The following is a 16,991-nucleotide window of genomic DNA, read 5'->3' as shown; positions in this document are numbered from 1 at the left end:
AGGTGACTATAAAAATATGTTTTTATTTCCCATAAATACTTTTGATAAGACATTTAAAGCAGGTTAAAACCACAGTGCCTGGATAAAAGTGCTTGAATCTCCTAATCCTCCATGTAAATTTTAAATAAGCAATATACCCGTGAGATCTTTAAATCCACAAATGCAAACTGTCTATTCATGTTGCCAGCAAGCCAGATGGCATTCAAACTTAAAAAAAAAAAGAAGAGCTTCCTCAATACCCATGAAACACCTGCTTGCTCCAATTATTAGGTTTTCAAAAGAAACACTAAGTAAAGGATGCTATTTAATATCTCATATATTATATACATTTTATGGATAAACCAAGGTATATATACATATATGAAAACCATTATTTTCTTCATTATATTCTTTATATTCGTATTGATATAAAGTAACAAATAAATATTAAGTAAAAAATTCAGAAGTAGATCACATTTTTCTAAAGGAATCAGAGAGAAATTATCTCACACCTACATATGCCTGCACAGTGTTTGACTTGGAATGATACAAAAGTCTTTAATTCATCAATTACACTATTAATTTTACTCATATCTCCCTCAAGATTTTCAAGGTTGCTTATCTTCTTTTTCATAAAGATATTAAAACATAATTAATGGCTTGGTGAATAATTTTAATCCATAGGGATATAAGAAGCTTAGGAGATACCAAAAAAATATGTTTAAAAATAAGCTATTTATGGATCTACAGAGTCCTTCCCATATGTTTTAAGTTACATTAAGCTTTTAATTCTTGAAATATGATTAATCTGAATAAAAATAAAAAGAAAGAAAGCATATGTGACGGATGCCATGTTATCCATGTAGTTCTGTGGATATTAATTCTAAAATTGACTGTGTTCCTAGGTCTACAGACTTGGTTTGAAGATTCATTCTGCCTGTTTCTCTGTTTTTTTTTTTTTGTTTTTTTTTTTTTTTTTTTTTTTTTGCATCGTTAGCTTAAAACCACTGAGTTAACAACTCCTGGTGAGCTGAACTCCTCATCTCCAGCCCAAGTGGAAGAGAGCCTCAGTCTCCTTCCTTCCATAACTCTCTTCCCACTTGGACAGGAGATGATGATCATTGCGTAAATGCTCAGGATATTTTTGCATTTGAATCCACATAATTACCCCAGCCTAATTAAAGTAGTAATCATAGACTTTTCATTCTACTCTCACATTTAATCAATAGCAGAATATTGTATTTTTGCCTTCCAAATTTTCCCTGGATCCTACCCTGTCTTCTCCCATTATACTGCTTTTGCTGGACTCACATTCCCCTCACCTTGATCATTGCAGTACTTGGTACTTTGTCTCTTTAACCAGATAAATGTCTCCCAAAAATTATTTTTCTAAAATACAAATTGGACCATTTAACTCCCTTACTTACAAACTTTGAAAGTTACAAACTTCAAAAGAACCCTCTCTCATTGTTTATAGAATCAATTTCATCAGTTCAATAAGCATCTTTTACAAGTTTCTGTAAGGTCTGGCTCCATCCTACCCTGCAAGTCCTATTTTATTTTACCTCTACTATTTTTTTTTTAAATTTAAATGATGATTGCTTGTAATCCATCAAATCTCATCTTTCTTTACTTCCATTTTTTTTTCTTATACTTTGATACCAAATATATCAATGTGATGAGTTCATCCTTTGAGATTGAGGTCAAAGCATACCTCCTGTTGAAGCCTTATACAATCTCTCAAAATGGAGTAGGTTTAATCTTTATTTTTTCACTGAAACTTGATGTATTTGTAATGTGTCACTCTTACATACTCTATTACATTTGTTTACACACTAAAATATTGTAAGCTTATTCATTTAAGAAATTTTATCTAATGTATTCATATGCCTTTAGCATATGTCAGTTTGAAAGCATCTAACAAATATTCATTAAATAGTTAATTTAAAAATTGATCTATGTAGAGTAGACCATATATCATACAATATATACCTGTGCAATTCTGAATATATGATATATATTATATGTATCTATAGCATATATAAGTACCTATATACTTAACATATTTATATCTATGTGTATATCTCTCTATCTCAAATAAAAAATGTTACAGGAGCCAAAAGAAAACATTTGTAGTTTTAAAATTTTTCACGTATTTAAATATCTGAATACCTACATAAATAAAGTATAATTGGACAATTTAATCTGCAGTTTTTTGAGAGTAAGCAAAGTGAATATCTTTCTATTTCTACAGAAATGGGAAATACTAATAATATTCTCTGACTTTCTTTGTCTCTCTATAATATACATGCTCACACACAAATACACAAATACATTGATCTTTCAAGTTAAAAAAAACTCAAAATATAATCCTTTTTATCTTCCAAAATATCACTATCAGGTTTATAGTTCTGCTGAACTGAAAAATTTTGCAAGAAGCTTGGAAAACTTTTATGGATAAAGAGAAATCAAAATCCTGCTTTTAAAATTGGAAAGGAAGAAGAGTTTTCAGCTATATAAATTGGTCTACAAAAGGTATTGCTAAAGAACTAAAGTATGCTGCAAATGTACAGATGCCCTGACCTGTGGAGATACAGTAATTCCACTGACAATAAGAAGCATGAGAATTTTTTTTTCTTTCCTTACTGCCCAATGCCTTTGATGAAAAAGTACTATCGGCCGGGTGCGGTGGCTCAAGCCTGTAATCCCAGCACTTTGGGAGGCCGAGGCGGGTGGATCACGAGGTCAGGAGATTGAGACTATCCTGGCTAACATGGTGAAACCCCGTCTCTACTAAAAATACAAAAAATTAGCCGGGCGTGGTGGCGGCGCCTGTAGTCTCAGCTACTTGGGAGGCTGAGGCGGGAGAATGGTGTGAACCCGGGAGGCGGAGCTTGCAGTGAGCCGAGATCACGCCACTGCACTCCAGCCTGGGAGACACAGCGAGACTCCGTCTCAAAAAAAAAAAAAAAAAAAAAAGAAAAAGTACTATCAACCTAGACTACAGAATGTGGCATTAAAGTTTAATTCTCTTCAATCAGGTAGGCAGAGATCAAATTCTGACACTGGCTTTTACTGTGGAAGAGTTAGAACTTTCTGAAAATTTCTTTTAAACCATTGAAGCAAACCAAAAATGTTATGAGAGCCAAAAGAAAACATATGCAGTTTTTTTTTTCACATATTCAAATATCTCCACACCTACATAAGGAAAGTATAACCAGAGAGTTTAATCTATTTTTTTCTAGGGGAAGGTTTTTTTTTTTTTTTAAGTTTAGTCTTGCCCCTTATTTAACTCTTTAGAATCCTGTCCTGTTTTTGCATTAACACAATTGTATAAGTAGGCTTTCCTATAAATTAAAACATTAACAGCAGAAAAGTAAAATACCATATAATTCCATACACTGACATTAGCTTTTTTACTTTTTTACTTAAATAATAAAAATAAATAGTCATATCGATAGAAAGCTTTTTGTTTTCAATGTGAATAGGACTTATTCAGTGTAGCTAAAATTTAAAAATCTAGCTGCAAGCATGGGTTACATTTTTGAAAACAATGAACAAAAGGATCTGAATTTTGAACATTTTTTTTACAATTGCACATATCAGATTAATCTGCCATAATAGAAACACACATTAAGCATAATAAAGAATCAGTGTTCAAAATTAGTATTTTTTTACCCCCCTCTCATCTGAATAAACTGTTTTTCTAAATAATGAGAAATTTATCTCATTGTTTCTTTTAACTAATTCTACTTCAATTTTTATAACTTTATAGTTCTGAGAAATACATCCTTACTTTCAAAACGGCATCACTTCCAGAAAACATCTGAATGTTTTTAAAAAATCATCATTTTAGGGCCAGTCATAAGTTTAAAAGACTGAAAAATAGCACATGCATATTTGCAGAAGTCAAAATTTTTTTTTTATATATAGGGCAAGCATTAAGCACTAAAAATAATTTAACAAAGATCTACTTCTGAAGAAAAAAGAAGTGTTTATATTTTTCTCACCACTGATAACTCAAATACAGACTAAAAACCACACCATTCTAAAAAGAATTGCTAAATTATATACACAGAAAAAAATGTTTTTTATCAATTCATTCAAATAATATACTATACAGATTATAGAGAAATGCAAATCAAAACCACAATGAGATAGCATCTCACACCAGTTAGAATGGCAATCATTAAAAATCAGGAAACAACAGGTGCTGGAGAGGATGTGGAGAAATAGGAACACTTTTACACTGTTGGTGGGAGTGTAAACTAGTTCAACCATTGTGGAAGACAGTGTGGTGATTCCTCAAGGATCTAGAACTAGAAATACCATTTGACCCAGTCATCCCATTACTTGGTATATACCCAAAGGATTATAAATCATGCTGCTATAAAGACACATGCACACGTATGTGTATTGTGGCACTATTCACAATAGCAAAGACTTGGAAGCGGCCGGGCGTGGTGGCTCAATCCTGTAATCCCAGCACTTTGGGAGGCAGAGACGGGTGGATCACGAGGTCAGGAGATCGAGACCATCCTGGCTGACACGGTGAAACCCCGTCTCTACTAAAAAAAAAATACAAAAAACTAGCCGGGCGAGGTGGCGGACACCTGTAGTCCCAGCTACTCGGGAGGCTGAGGCAGGAGAATGGCGTGAACCCAGGAGGTGGAGCTTGCAGTGAGCTGAGATCCGGCCACTGCACTCCAGCCTGGGCGGCAGAGCAAGACTCCGACTCAAAAAAAAAAAAAAAAAAAAGACTTGAAAGCAACCTAAATGTCCATCAGTGACAGATTGGATTAAGAAAATGTGGCACATATACACCATGGAATACTATGCAGCCATAAAAAAGGATGAGTTCGTGTCCTTTGTAGGGACATGGATGTAGCTGGAAACCATCGTTCTCAGCAAACTATCGCAAGAACAGAAAACCAAACACTGCATGTTCTCACTCATAGGTGGGAATTGAACAATGAGATCACTTGGACACAGGAAGGGGAACATCACACACTGGGGCCTACAGTGGGGAGAGGGGATGGGGGAGGGATAGCATTAGGAGATATACCTAATGTAAATGACGAGTTAATGGGTGCAGCACAGCAACATAGCACATGTATACATATGTAACAAACCTGCACGTTGTGCACATGTACCCTAGAACTTAAAGTATTAAAAAAAAAAAAAAAATGGTGTGGAATGTTTCACATCCAAAGTTACTTATGTATAATTTAACATGTTTTTGTATCCACTTTTTAAAAGAAGAAAAAGCTGCTGAAATTGTTATATACTCTGGGTTGATGATAACTGACTCTGTAAATTTCTACCTTGTTGATTAATTGAACATTTTACAGATATTTAGCCATTATGTCTTTTTCCAATCTTTTTAAATGTATTTTATTAAAATTCTTTTATTTAAAATGAAAAGGCTATTAGGTGTGTCAGAATTATATCAAAGAAAAAAGAGTACAAAGAAGAGACAAAATCATACGATAATTTTATTCGAATTATTTCATAATCACCTATGACATAGATTGGCAAGCCAGGCTTCATGAGGAGAAATAAGGAAGTGGAAAGGATAGAAAGAAATGTACCACACCTGTCTCAACTAGTTGCTGAGGAGAGATTCTCTAAACAAGTTTATCTTTGCCAATTTATCTTTGCCTGCCTCATGATGTTCCCTGCCACATTCTGATGAACACTGGATTAACATTCTGATTTCACACTACTAATTTATCTAAAGTGTTGGTGCAAAATTAGTGTAGACCATGCTATTTAATAAATGAGACTAATTTGTTATGAGAATTATAACAAATTTCTTTTTTAATTGTTTATTTTATTATTTATTTATTATTGTTTTTTGAGACAGAGTTTTGCTCTGTTGCTCAGGCTGGAGTGCAGTGGCGCGATCTCGGCTCACTGCACGCTCAGCCTCCCGGGTTCACGCCATTCTCCTGCCTTAGCCTCCTGAGTAGCTGGGACTACAGGTGCCCGCCATCACTCCAGGCTTTTTTTTTTTTTTTTTTTTTTTTTTTTTTAATTTTTAGTAGAGATGGAGTTTCACCGTGTTAGCCAGGATGGTCTTGAACTCCTGAACTCGTGATCCTCCTGCCTCAGCCTCCCAAAGTTCTAGGATTACAGGAGTGAGCCACCGCGCCCGGCCGAGTTATAACAAATTTCTAAGCTTCCTAAACAGTAACTAAACAAGGTTTTTGAATGTGTAATTCTTTCCGTTCCAGTACCCTTGCTCTTTCCTGGTAACCTTCTCTTATCAAATGAAGCAGACCTATAAATATTGTAAATGGCTGCCACCAAAACAAAAAACAAAATAAACTTAATTTTATATTATCCTAATTCATAAAATTCTTTTAAATTGATACTTCTTCATTCATATTTCATCTTTTCACACTACTAATTTATCTAAAGTGTTAGTGCAAAATTAAAATATGCAGGTAAGTTATTTTTAGCATCATCCCTTCTCTGTTTATTCTCTATTAATTAAACTATCTAAAGATGAAGGTTACCAGTAAGTTCCCTGGTCAAAATCAGTTATTTGCCAGTTTGATTCATGTAAAGAGATTTTATGTATCATCTATCTATGTGTCTAATCATCTGTCTATCATTTATCATCTATTTATCTCTTAGTGAACATGTGCTGAGATTAAACTGATTTGCCATAATTATTTGGCTAAACTGATGGTAGCTGCAAGCCCTCTGGAGTGGCTGTTGTGAAGACACCAGCTGCTATGGTGGGGTGGGCAGCTCCAGGCGCTGGCACAGATGCCAGCTCCATGCAAGGCTACAGCTGGACCAGATGTACTGCACGGAGTTCCCACTACAGGCACCCACATCTGGACGAGGGGAATGCAGTGGTTCCCAGAAGCTTGGAGATGTCACGTGGTCCTCAGAAGCTTGGAGAGGAGCTTCATTGAGCAGTAGAACAGCTCTTAGGAGAGAGACACGAAGTGGGTAGTTCCTTTCTGCAGGCAGGTTATCCCAGGAGACCCAGAACGGGTAGCTCCTTTCCAGCTCTCTGCAGAGAGGAAATCTGGAGTGGGTAGCTCCTTTTCATAGGCAGGTTGTCCCTACAAGTCAAGGAGACTCAAATTGGGTAGCTCCTTTCCACAGCTGGTCGTCCAGATGTCTCTCTGAGTCTGGCTGAGTAGGGGGACTGAAGGTGTGTGGCGGGGGTGGTTTATAGACTTCAGAAGGGAGGAAGTGTGTGCTGATTGGCCGTGGTTGCGTCTGGAAAAAGCACCATGAGTTCTAAATCCCGCAGTAGACTCCACCCAGAACTGACAGTCTGGACCCATGCTTCAGGCCTTCCCTGGCTTGAAGGTGGGGCATCAATGGGGACCCACCCCTTTCTGCCCAGAAGCCTGTCTGCCTTCCGCTACCATCAATCATGTTGTCCAAGGCACTCAGGCTGTTCTTGTGGAGGGGCATCTGCGGGTCCACAGGGAGCCACCCTCAGCATCCCCTTGGCCTCCCTCTTGTGCCTGTCAGCACCCAAAGTCTGGAGGGGGCCAAGGCGGCAGAGGGCTGGCATGTCAGCATAACCCCAAGCATGGGCACACCTGGCCGGTCCTGACAGCACCTAGGCTTGGCCTCAGTCTTGCTCCAAAATTGGAGCAGGTGCCAGGAGTGGGGAGAGTCCAGGCAGCAAGAGCAGGTACTTCCAACACTGTGGGGCCATGGGGTAGGTTTCCCAGGGCCCCCAGAGCACAGGGATGCCTGGGTTCACAGCCAAGGCTGGGTGGCTGCAGCTGCGCCGGGGAGGGCAGGGCTCCCACCCAACAAACTTGGAAAGGGGCGTGGTTTCTGCCAGTTCTGTGGAGGGTAACTCTGGCTGTGCCTCACCTACTGCAGCTAGTGTCTTTGCAGTGGCTGGTCCAGATGGGCCATACCTACAATTAAAATTATCTGGAGGTATGTAATTTATTACAGTAAACTTGTTATTGATTAAAGGCATCATATTTTGCATTGAGACAGCCATTTGATATTTATCAGTTAAAATAATTTGAACTCTTTCTCTAGAAAATTCAGTATACTTGGTATAACCTGTTTAGTATTATTAAAGATTAACTTTGATAGGAATTAGTAAAGTGGTATAGCAATTAATAGTAAAGATAGTAGAACTGGACATCAATATTTACTTATTTTCACAATCTATTTAGTAAATTAAAAGAAATGTGACATATGACAATTCACTTTTATTCTTACCAAAATTTAAATGGTGAAACATTTTTTAATATTTCTCTATCTTGCCGCAGAAAACCACCAAACTCATTAACTGTCTGGTAATTATGCCAAACAAACTATCATAAAACCATGATTATTAGTGTCACAACTCTCTTTAATATGGTTAAATTGTTTATTTTCCTTCATTTTTCCTTTTGATTTCAAGAAATACAGAATTGTAATTAGTCATGTTTGATCCTATGGTTCATATATGCTCCTCTTTGGCTCTTGGAATCTGATGATATAGTAAAGCAACCTATGTTTGATAAAGGTGTTTTAAACAATAGAAACTTATTTCTACTCATCAAAGGAAAGGAATTTGAATATATCTGTGTATTTATTTGTGAAACAATCACAAATATATTTTAATATACACAAAAAATTCACATATTTATGATTGGAGACTAAAACTAATTTGTAATTTTGAATGGACATAATCATCCTATTAAAATATATCACATACATATTTTCTTCTGCTAAAATCTATTTATAAGAACTTCTGAAGGAAATACAGGTACAGCTATGATTTCTCAATTTTCAAATTCCAGCTGCAATGATTTTTTTGTACATAGTAGTTTTCCAAGAAATATTTGCTAAATTAAGTTATAAAATAATTAGATGAACCATGATATTAACTTTTTAATCTTATTTTGAAATCAATTAGTTGCCTAAAAAAATACAGCAGTTGCCAATTTTCAGTGTAATTTTATGTGGAAATCAAATACTCTTTAATGTAAATTCACTTGGTGAATTAAATGAGTAGTCTCATTTTATTTTCTACTTATGGTAATAAAGTGATCTTAATTGTATCCCCAAATGGAATAAACAGATGTATGTTTAAAATTGAACTTGATGCTGTTGAGCAAACACTGTTTGTGTTTTATAGAAGAAAATCTATTATATTGAATGCACAGGCTTTTTCTGTTACTCGTTTAAATTTTTGACTGAACATGTGATCACTAACTGTGGTTTACCGTCACAGTTAGTGCAGTTGACATTTATTTTATCTAGAAAATGATCTAGATTTACCTTTCAAGAGTAACAATTTGATCATAAATTATTGCCAGGTATTTTGAAAGGCAAACCATAATAAATTCTCGCTACTCAAAATATATTTTTATTTATTTATCTATGGAATGACTAAGAAAAGTAGAAATCATAACAGGACTAAACAGGAAAGGTGTATAAGGTATTATATTCAAAATCAGTTCCAAAGGTTATGCAAAAGCTGGAAATACACAAATTTTAATGCAATTCTAATTTATTATTTTATAATAATATGTATTTAGTAAAATTATATTTTAGATTGATTCAATTTGTTAATAATATTTGAAAAATCTGATAAGTATTGCAAAAATTCTGATTTGGAGAACTAAAGTACAAAAATACATAATTTAAAAAATCCTAAGGAAATTTGAAATTCTAGTAATTTTATTTAAAACATGAACAAAGAAAAATATTCAGTAAGTAATTATAAGTAATTATCACATATAATTATATTATATGTGATAGTTTAGGAGGTCATCAGAAAAAGATTTCATTATTATGAAATGAAATTATAAAAAAAATCTTACATGTGAATATAGGAAAAGGCCTACTAATTTGATGGATAAAATATAATTTTAAAATTACAACATAATTACTAATAAGAATACTTTATATTAAAAAATTAAAATAGGTTGATGTTTTACATTTGAATCTCTCCATGTTGTGAAGTAATAATTTAGCCATAAATTTAGAGTATTACATGTTCCATCTTTTATTTTTGAAAACATAATCGCTATTTAATAAAATGTCACCTAAACTACGGCTGTTAAAATACCAACATCTTTTTTCAAGTTGTAAAACTAATTAACTTCATGCTAAGTTGATTAATGAGAGTTGAAAATGGATTAGTGTACAATCAATATCCCTACCCTGTAACCATGATAAGTTACCTAACTTCGCTTAGCCTTTATTTTGGAATTTTTTATCTAAGCATATAAAAAAATAGCATCTGTCCTTCCTCAATATGATACCAGTATGGATTACTTCTCTCAAATAGTTTGTTTAACAATATCATAGGATATTGTGGTCCCTAAGAATATATAATTAAAAATAATTCACTTTTACTGATTTTCCTGCCATCTTTTTAAAAAGAAACTTGAAACTGTGAGGAATCAAACATTAAAGCTTACTAATCTTTTAACATATAATTACTGTGAATTAATTATGCTCATTTCAAGGTAGAAAGAGTAATAAAGCTTAAGTAAATAATAAGGACAAGAACATGAAACACTTAAAAAATATGGAGATAATGACCGAGGAGAATCAAATCTGGGAAAAAATCATATAAGATTAAAGGGAAATTTGGAGCTGGATGGTGGGAAAGTTGTGGGGATGGATGAGGACTCTGTAAGGCAAAGGCAGAGAGCACTATGGAAAAAGAAACAAAATGCCTGGAACGGGGTTTAACATATTAAAAACAAACCAACTATCTTTGTGTCTCAGTGCTTTGTTTTATAAATTATTTCCTAAATTCTGTGTGATCTACAGATTGAAAAAAAGTTATATATAATGTTTTTGCTTATTTCTGTAGTCCTCTGCTGTGTGAGCTTAATTTGAATTTTAGTGTAATTTCAACATAGTTTTTATAGTTTAATAAAACTTACATGCATTAAAATGCTATTAAAGTGTTACACATGGTTAATAATACTTACGGATTTCTGAAAGCAGCCCTTATTACACTGAACAAAGTCATTAATGTCTTTAAACTTTGCACCAGGAAATAAAATGCAATATAGATGTTTAACTGCAAGGAGAATAGTCATGATATCGGACTATAAATATTTCTTCTCTTTTTACCATATATTTTTTTCTCTTGTATTTCATATTTCAAATAAAATATACTATAATAAAAATAAATGAGCAATGCATTGAATTCTGGTATTGACTTTCCCACTGATTCTGACTTCAGTTTTGATGATTGACAGAGTACAAACCTCTTTAGGCCTTTGCCTTGTCACCTATGTAATAACTAGGACACTAAAGGTAATCTCTATAATCTCCCTCAGCCCTAAAACTCAAGTGAGTTTACAACTAGAAATGAAATCATCAGGTATTATGTTTTCTGCACAAAAATATTTTCAATTATTTTAAATTAAATACAGTTTGGGAACGGCAAAGACTTTGAAAATCTTATCTATTATTTGTCATGTAACTTTTCTCTACTTCAGATGTGCATATTATTAGATTGGCATTTCTTCATTAAGTAATATAAAGTCAATCACTTAAATGTTTGGATTGTCTAAAACATATATTACTAAAAATAAGTTAGGTGTTTAAAATGTCCATTCACTTCTCTATAAATCACCTGAAATATGGTTATAGAATGATATGTTACTGCACACCTAACATCTAAGTAACTGTTTATCTAAAAGAAATACTAGCTTATTTTGCTTGAAACAGTTAGCTTTTATTTTATTTCAGTATGCAAAGCAATACTGCCTATCTATTTGTCCACAGTAATAAGGAGACTAACTATATGTCAGTGGTTCATTCATTTTACTATCCAGAGTCACTTTCCAAACAGTCAGGCTTAAGTCCTTCCTTCCCTTCCTTCCTTCCTCCCTCCCTCCCTCCCTCCTCCTTTCTTTACTTCTTTCCTTCCTCCCTCCTTCCTTCCTCCCTTCCCTTCTCTTCTTCCCTTCCTTTCCTTCCTTCCCTTCTTCGCTTCCCTTCTTCCCTTCCCTTCTTCCCTTCCCTTCCCTTCTCTTCCCTTCCCTTCCTGTTTAAAGAATCTACCTATGATCATTATATAGCACACTAGGGATTTACAGTATGAAACATGCTTTGGAAGAATTATATTTTCAACTGGCACACTGAAGCAAGGGGACACTGACGTAGATAATGTCATAAGGTAGCAACATCAGAGTGTATCACATTAAATTAGCATTTAATGGTAACAATTCAATTAGGCTTATAGCTTTCATTGAACTTTAAAACTTTTTTATAGTTATATAACAACAATAAATATAATGGGTTTATACCTAGCTTTATATTTGTATATATCAAATACATAATTTAACTGAGACAACATGAGGTTTATTTTGCTTTGAAAGGACTCCATATAAATCAACTTATAAATTTACAAATCTGTTGCACAGAATATAAATTCCTAACAGGTTCAGTGGCTCTACATGTGCCTGAGAACATTAGACAACACCATTGAACTCAAAGTGTAAAAAATTATATCTAATCTGGGTTTCTTGGTAATTTTTTTTCTTTCTGCATCAAAATTAAACTCTTCTGTATGTATATCTGTGCTAACTACCATAACAAATGTATCCTTGCCAAAAAACAAAAAATCTACCTATCTTTCAAAATTTAGTTACTGCATTAGGAAGATTTTTTTTTTAATGAATACTAGCTATCTTAATTATGTACCATTGTCTTAGTTCTAAAATAATTTAAAATAACAAAATGTTTTCATGAGAGAAATCAGCAATGAACAAAGTGTAAATCTGATACACCTCTGACCTGGAGAGGTCCAATACTCAAAATTTAACAATAGAGGAAGATTATTAGACTCATATTTGTGCAGTAATTTGATCCTTAGACTCTGGCAACCACAACACATGTAGTAAAAATAGGCTTTTATGGGTGTTCCTGTGTATTATTAATGCTTGCCTCTGCCCAGACACTTAATGGTTCAGTCTTATCATTTAAAATAGTCTAGGAGACACAGAAATAATTCAATAAATAAGAATCTGGCAAATAGAGTTAGGATATGAAAGTGGTCTTCTGATATATCTGGGTAATGACCATGAAGATCAATAAAGCAGGGATACAAAATGGTAGAAACCGACACTCTGAGTCAACGTAATTCTGTAACAATAAAATGATGAGTTCAGCTATATGAACTTTGAAAAAAATCGAACTCTTGGAATAAACTACTTTGTAAACAGAAGATAATAATGTGGCTTTTTAAGTGGGTGTTACATTTACAATGAATGGAAATAATGAAAAATTAAGGTGCATTAAAAAATAAAAGAGTCTAAAATAAGAAAATTTCAGAAAAACTGGATAAAAGTTTGAGAAGTAAATAAAAATGTGAGAAGGAACAAAAATATAAAGACTGAAAAAAGTGAAATATACGAAGGACAGAGTTTTAAGTTGTGTTATTCACAATAACAAGGATATAGAATCAACCTAGGTGCCCATCAACAGTGGATCGAAAAAAGAAAATGTGATACATATACACCATAGAGTACTATGCAGCCACAAAACATAATGAAATTATGCCCTTTGCAGAAACATGAGTGGAGCTGGAAGCCATGATCCTAAATGACCTAACACAAGAACAGAAAACCAAACACCATACGTTCTCCATGTAAGTGGGAGCTAAACATTGAATACACATGATCATAAAGATGGGAACAACAGACAATGAGGATCACTAAATGCAGAAGGGAGAAAAGGGGACACAGGCTTACGGCCTAGGTGATGGGATTTTTGGGATCCCAAGTCTCAGCATCAAGTAATTTACCCCTGTAACATACCTGTATATGTGTCCTTTAGTCTATAATAAAAGTTGAAAATTTTAAAAAAGGAAAAAAAAATTTCATCAAAGAAACTTTTGTAACGTGTGATATACAATATGTAAGCAATATTGCCACCCAAAGTAGAATGCAGAAAGAGTGAATCAGTATCAATCTGCATAAGACAAATAGAATAATAATTAAAAAAAAATTCTCCCGACTTGAAAAAATAAATAAGAGAAACATATGACACCACATATTTTGAATAAACACTTAAAACTCCAGAAATAAAAACAGAAGGGAATTAAATTATAAGTTCTCTATATGTCAGTCATTGGAATAAATATTTTCTATATGGTTTTTAATTAAATAAAAGTCATGTTAACTTTTGTGAAAGAAGTGAATCAACTGAATTTATAACATACAGCATTCAGGAAAATAGACCATTCCTTGGTTTCATTTTTGTAATGATGGAGATGAAAGCAAACTGACAGCATTTACTGTATCATCCTCAGTCAAAGATAAGATCTAAGAATTTACATTTCACCAAATTAAAATTAATATGTGAATCTTACAACACGGCAAAATATTTTAGGTTGGGAATTAAACAAATTACAGGCAATTTAAAAGGGTAGTGCATGGATGCAGCTGGAAACCATCATTCTTAGCAAACTATCACCAGAACAGAAAACCAAACACCGCATGTTCTCACTCATAGGTGGGAACTGAACAATGAGATCACTTGGACTCAGGAAGGGGAACATCACACACCGGGGCCTATCATGGGGAGGGGGGAGGGGGGAGGGATTGCATTGGGAGTTATACCTGATGTAAATGATGAGTTGATGGGTGCAGCACACCAACATGGCACAAGTATACATATGTAACAAACCTGCACGTTATGCACATGTACCCTACAACTTAAAGTATAATAATAATAAATAAATTTAAAAAAATAAATAAATAAATAAAAGGGTAGTGCAGTCTTTATCTTTTTTGTTTGTTTAATGTCATTCAGTGTTAAACTTCAATTGGAAACAAATTCTAAAATAATTATAAGAATAAGCCTATGGAATATTCTGCAGGTCATTAAAGGCTGAAATATTTTAATAAAATAGTTTTCCTCCCAAGTAAGACCTCAGGATAAATATCCTTAAGGTGCAAAGTTATAAAGTTGAGTAATTTTCCCAATTAAAGTCAACAAACTTTAGCAAACTCATTAACAAACCAGCAACAAGAATGAAGACATTAACTTTTACTATGATTGGCATAAACACTGAAGCAAAAATAGTATAAAGATAATAACAACAAAATATTTTACCAGGTTTTTAACAGTGACATGATTCTTTTTAATTAAATTTAGAGAACACAAAATAGGACTCAGAACAATAAGTTCAGTTTCCTTTTCTAAATATCAAATAATAATTTTGTTATGATTTTACATAAACATATTATAGATTAACCCTTAACCCATGAACAAATCTGATAATTTAACTTGAAAAGCACTACCTCCTAGAATATGAGTTTTCTTTGGTAAGTAAACTATCTAAGGACTGTGTTGACTCGGCACCAACTGTAGCATGGAGTCCCAATAGAAACTGCACCTCCCAAGGCATTACCATTGACAGATCTTCAGGGGATTTTAAACACATTGAATCAGCAATGATAATTTTGGAGACAGATGACTCATATTTAAATACAATTTGAATAACTTTATAGCAGTAATGAATGCCCATGCTTGTTCCTGGGAAATATGCCAAGAAAAGAAGCGGGCATCTTCAATCTGAATTCCACTGGCTTCATGCTGTAAAAAAAAATGAACCTAGCTAGCCCATAAATAACTTTTCCCTAAAAGGAATATTTATAAAGGAGCTTGCTATGGTTTAGATGTCCACACCAAAACTCATGTTGGAACCTTAATTCCTAGTGCAGCAATGTTGGGAGGTGGTGCCTTACACAGTGAATAGACCTTTAAAATAGATTAAAGTGTTTCTCATGAGACTGGATTCATTCTCTCAAGAAGGGATTTGTTCTGGTTAGAGTGGGTATCAGAAAGCAAGGTTGCCTCTCCTGTTTTGTCCTTTTTTCATTCCAGCTTCCACATTCACATCTCTGCCATCCTATGGTGCAGCATGAAACCCTCACCAGAAGCCAAACAGATGCCTATGCCATGCTCTTGGGCTTTTCAGCCACTTGAAACATAAGCCAAATAAACCTCTAGTCTAGTCTCTGTTATTCTGTTATAGCAACACTAAATGGACTAAGAGCTCTTACAGTGCTTGATTTAACAAATACTAACAGATTGTAAAAATACACATTTTAGGTTTATGTTTACTTATTTTGATAATCAATTTTTTTAATGAACAAAATGTATTTCCATGAATTGAATTCTGATTTTTAACACTGTATCCATCAGAAATACATGTTCAATTTATGATTAATGATTTAGTCCAGGCAATTATTAGGTTATAACCCTGATACTCCTTGCAGTGGTCATTTTAATAATTTTGTTTTATATAATTTCCATTTGTATAAAAAACATGTTTACTATATTTTATCAAACTATGAAAGTACAATAAACAGAAAGCATGTTCAAAACACAAGATATGAGAAAGAAGGATTTAAAATACACACATAGGTACACACACATGTCTTGCGCATGTGTATAACAAACAAAAATGGCATGTTAGGCAATGTGTAATAACTAATATCTATGTCATAATAATAAATAAACATTGTTTGCCTATGCTAAATGTAAGTTAATATTCTTGAACTTATATGAAATTAGCATCTATGTGTGTCTTACTAGAGATATATACCAAATAAAATGATACAGTAGATATCAAAATATAAAAATAGGCAAAACACTCCTTAGATATTGAACAAAGAAAATAGGGAAGTGACAGTACTGTATAGAAGACAGAATATATTAGTGTCTTAAAAAGAAATAATAAAATATAGAAATGATAAGTATACTTTACTAGTAAATAACTATATATCAAGATATACATGGCAAACCTGTCAGTAATTTAAGATATATGACAGAAATACAGTTCAAAAATTTTAACTTAACATCTCCTGGCACAAATGAGACTGAAAGGAGGTAAAGTACGTGTGTATATTTTTTAATACCTGGGTTCAGTTATTATTTTACAAGTTGAACAGATAGTGACTAAATTCTCAAATGACCAATCAATTGGATATATTATATAATCAGAAATAACAAAGGGAAAAATATTCATCTCCTAAAAAGTT

The sequence above is a fragment of the Macaca nemestrina genome, chromosome 5 (assembly GCF_043159975.1).
Source record: "Macaca nemestrina isolate mMacNem1 chromosome 5, mMacNem.hap1, whole genome shotgun sequence".
NCBI lineage: Eukaryota > Metazoa > Chordata > Mammalia > Primates > Cercopithecidae > Macaca > Macaca nemestrina.
This window is presented reverse-complemented; position numbering follows the sequence as displayed.